Source organism: Diuraphis noxia, unplaced genomic scaffold (assembly GCF_037042655.1).
Source record: "Diuraphis noxia isolate RWA-SAM2 unplaced genomic scaffold, SU_Dnox_SAM2 contig0002, whole genome shotgun sequence".
In the NCBI taxonomy this organism is placed as follows: Eukaryota; Metazoa; Arthropoda; class Insecta; order Hemiptera; family Aphididae; genus Diuraphis; species Diuraphis noxia.
In genome coordinates this window covers 57253611-57258261 of record NW_028301712.1, presented here as the reverse complement: position 1 = coordinate 57258261, position 4651 = coordinate 57253611, and the positions used below count along the sequence as shown (strand labels likewise).

The 4651-nt window shown below is 29.7% G+C and overlaps 1 long non-coding RNA gene and 1 pseudogene across 2 annotated transcripts; one reads left to right on the top strand and one right to left on the bottom strand.

Annotated features, from left to right (window-relative positions):
- The first annotated feature begins 287 nt into the window (after positions 1-287).
- LOC107170538 (uncharacterized) lies at positions 288-4651 on the top strand (annotated as a pseudogene). Its single transcript, XR_016190242.1, has 7 exons — positions 288-422; positions 1759-1891; positions 1955-2173; positions 2319-2489; positions 2565-2661; positions 3117-3218; positions 4519-4651. The product of XR_016190242.1 is annotated as an uncharacterized LOC107170538 (transcript).
- Positions 1966-2693, bottom strand: LOC149058709 (uncharacterized). Its single transcript, XR_016190243.1, has 3 exons — positions 2554-2693; positions 2186-2482; positions 1966-2103 (listed from the first exon to the last, which is right to left on the bottom strand). It is a non-coding gene; the product is annotated as an uncharacterized LOC149058709 (long non-coding RNA).

Sequence of the window (4651 nt, the reverse complement as noted above, 5' to 3'; positions counted from 1 at the left end):
TTCATTCATCCTACTATAGTTAAGTCTTTACTCGTAAACAATTATTGTGGGCACGATTGTCGATACGATTACGCGCAGTCGTAATCGGCGTACCTTATTAGTTATTAGGCGTACGATTGAGCACACTACGGTCGATGGCAGTTGTCCGAAAAATGATAAGGACCCGAGAATCGAAGGGCTACCAACAATTGCAATCAAAATGTTGTAATATAAATTATTATTATTATTATTAAATTTCTATTGATAAAAGTTATACTATGATAAAAATTATACTATGATAAAAGTTATACAATTCCCGCGTATTTCACTTTTTCAGTTTTTCACTGTTTTCACTCAGTTTTGTACTGTTTTCACTGTTTTCTCTGTTAGTTACAGTTAGTATAAGTTAGTTAGTATACAACTTCTAAAAATGGATCTTGCAGGTAATTTATTTGACCTTTGTAAAACATTGTAAAATATTGTCAACATTTCAGGTTATTCTGCATATTATATAGTTTAATGGTTTAAAATAAAATAATACTACTTCAATAGTAATCAATAATCAATTAACAATAACCAAACAATATTTTACCAATATTTACTTGATGATTTTTCTAAATCCCCTTGTCAATTGTCAAATACAATTAGATTTAGATCAATTTGTTGACAAATGACATTTATTAATTAATTGGTACTAAATGATAAGTAGGTTTACTTCTAAATGTATTCACAATAATTCAAAAGGTTGTTATAAGAATTGTTTCTGTTACTGTTTAAACATCATCATCAATCATGATCATAATTATTTTGGTGTACAAGAACCCGTTGTTTATCATAATGGTATGTATATACAATATACACATTTTTAATTGTAAATAAAATATTTTAAATGTAAATCCTTCATCTCCTGAACTTATTGCAAGTATTAAACTATTAATTATTTCTATTATTAACCAACTATAGTAAGCAGGGTCATATTTAAGAGGTGGTCTGGGAGGGTAATAGTCCACCCTGGCTTATGTTAGGGGCGGCAACATTTTTACGGCGATTATAAAAAAGTAAAATTATGTTTACGAATAAGCAATGGAAAATTATAATTAATAGTGAGTATATTATTATAAATAAATTGTGTAATACTGGTTCCCAATCAAGAACTGCAAAATTTTTTTTGGCGAAGTGAAAAATTGTTTTTTTTTTTAAATGATCTCTTGTTTGTCTAAGTACTAAATTGGATACCACAAATCCATATAATTAGTTTGTGGCTTATACCACATAGGAGTATGCTATAGAAATATTATTTTATAATACAATAGGTAGGTATCTAAATATTTAACTCTGAAAAGGTTACTCGGCAGATTTTAGTACAGTTATGTAATAGTTAGTTTATTCATATGGTTGACATTGGTTACATAATATATTACTATTATAATTAATTGAAATGTGGCATATACAGTTTAATCTTCTATAAAAGTTTGTTATATATTATAATTTACAATTATATTTAATTAATTATAAGACACTTATTTTTGATTTTGTGTGAGTAATAATAATTGAGTAAAAATGCTGAGATAAGAAAATATTTCCAAAGCCAGTAGCGCAAAAATATTGTTGCCAACAGCGACAACATCTTAAATACAGTCCCTGATTGTAAGTATTTTTCTTTGATTAAACCATTAAACCACTAGTACAGAAGTTTTATAACCTATTTATGATACGGATTCCGGATGGCCATTTAGTATGCTTCTAAGATAACATGTTATTTTTAATTGTTAATATTAGAACCTCTGCTTCCGGTTGCTGTAGTAAGACCACAGTCCTACACTGTAGTTCTAGGCATTCAAAGAGGCACAGAAATTATAAGAGATGATCTTGGGTACATGTACTATAAGAATAAAGTAACAGATACTAAAATGTGAGTATTAACTATAAAATTTATTATTAAACAAAAGTATATTAAATTAAACATACATTCTAGTTACTTGTCATGTTACAAAAAAAAATTGGAAGGACAGTGCCATGCAACTGCTCATATATCTCCGGACCGCAACAATGATAGGTTGACACTGTCAAAGCGCCATTGTCATGAGTTCAACCTCAATGTTCCACTGCTTCGACAGGAGATAACTGAGAGAGTTTTAGAAAAAAAAACAAACTTATATACTCCACGTGGAATTTATATGCAAGCAATTGCAAAGTTAGTACCTACCTATAAACTAATTTTTTGCTGATTTTGTAAGTTTTTTTTTGTACAGTTTTTACAAAAGGTATGCAACTATGCATAGGTGATGGTTAGTTTTGATATCCTTATTTACTTGTTTTTGATATGATGTATGAATTAGCTTTCCAGAGGCTGCAGAGAACTATACATTTGTACAGAGTGTAGAGAGGATGCGGCGTTTAAGACGTACGTTTTTCCCTCAGACACCACGAAACATGGCAAACTTGCACGATTTGTTGACGGCTGTAGATAATGAATGTTTTGCCATGACACTACAGAATCCTCCTAACAGGTTAAAAAATATTAATTATTTTCATTTATTAAACAAAAAACATAAGAAAAGAATTAAAACAAACCATTTTAATAGGTTTTATCAAGGTCCATTGCTGATAGAGGGAACCGTGAGTGGAGTGATTTTATGTAATGTAGCCAATATAAATGCAATTGCACCAGATTTGAGAAATGTTGGTCACAGTAAATCAATAATGTATATGAGTGCAGTGGCGTAGAAAGACTTGTTAGCGCCCCTGGCCAACCTAGGAAAATGCGCCTTTTAAGCGATTAAAAAATTGACGAAAATACGAAATGATATATTTTTTTATTTTTTATATATTATATAATTAGGCAATACAACATTATATAATTATAAGTTATTATTACAATGTAATTTTGAACTTTAAAAATTTTCTTTTCTTGCTTTAAGGCTAGAGAATTCATCGATGATTTCGTCATATGAAATTTATCTAGAAAATCCATGTTCTATGGATAAAAGTTCCATGCTTGTGAGTCTCTCTTGTCCAATAGTTGATCTATTTGCGCCCCTTCATAATTTGCGCCCCTGGCGTAGGCACAGTTCGCCATACCCTTGCTACGCCACTGTATGAGTGTTAATTAATGAATTATTATTATGGATTTTTAGGTCTGAGTAGCAGGATGCGATGGCACATTTAAAACTGTACCAAAATTTTTAGAAAATGACGCCTATCAGTTATTTTCTTTTCAAGTTGTATTCAAGGATGTTGTAAGTTTCAATATACCTGTGTAGTGTACTAGGTAGTATATTAATTTATTATGACTAGCATAATAATTTAGTATGACTCAAATTAAGTAATAATAATAATAATATCCATATTATTTAAATTAATATTTTATTCCACTACTCATTGGTTAAAACGTTATAGTATATCCTGTTAATTCAACAAATACTAATATATTTAATGACAATTATTTAATTATTATTATTTTTTCATTAAAAATTATTGATTATCTCTACACTATGACTATACAATAGACTTTTTGCTACAGTAGATCGACTCGCATACCGCATACATATATTAAATTATATTGATGAAAGTCACCATCGTAATTTTTAACATTATTTCTACATTATTATCTGGCGTATAATATTATGTATAGTCGTATAGATACTACTGGTGATGATAACCGCAGCAACGGTAATGACGATATCCACAGGCGCCCTCAAAAATTTTTCTAGGGGTGGGCAATGTTAGGATTTGAGGATAAATATTATAATTAGGGCTCCGATTTAAATGCCCTAAAAATATCAAAAAAACGCCCTTTCAAAAAATGCATTTATGACCTAAAAATATCAAAAAATGTCGTTTCAAAAAATGCATTATTTATTAAATAAATTCAAATTTAACTATTATTAAAAAATAATCCGATAAAGTTTAGTTGTGTGCAATAATATCGGCTAATTGGATGGTGTGACATAAAGGTTGTAAAAACCGGAAATCCTGATGTTAAATTAGTTCAAATAGTTCAAAATGAAAATAATTTTTATTACGTAGTACTATATTACTATGTAGTACTTATATTTCAATGAGGTCAATTTTTTTAGTCATAATACGACAAATAGGTCATAAATGTATTAAAAAATTAATAAATGCATTGAAACCGTCTAAAAATGATGAAATCCGCTAAAAATGCAAAAAAAAAATACCCAAAAAATTATTGTGGTTAGATTGCGAAGTACTTGAAACACATTTGTAGCTTGGAAAGCATCGCGTAAGATATCCCAAAAAAAAGATGCAAATGCATTGAAATCCGAGCCCTAATTATAATTTTACTTATTATTTTAAAATAATAACCTTTTTAAATTTTTATTATACTCGTATACAATATATTATATTTTATTATATTACAACTTATTTTATATTTTAAATTTGTTGTTTAGTACATATATAGTAATTTATCTTAAAACATTCAATTAAAAAAAAATATTTTGAAAAAGCCAGGGGGCAAATGCCCCAGCTCCCCCCCCCTGCGGGCGCCTATGACGATATCACTTCGGTTGCTAGTGCCATGGTGTCTCGGTTGACGTTCATTACAAGCGGGACAAGACCCTGCGAGTCAGACGAGAACGTAGAATACGAGGCCCATAACGTTCAGGTGACCACCTGGATGACAATGAGACATGACAGCGTCCTCTAC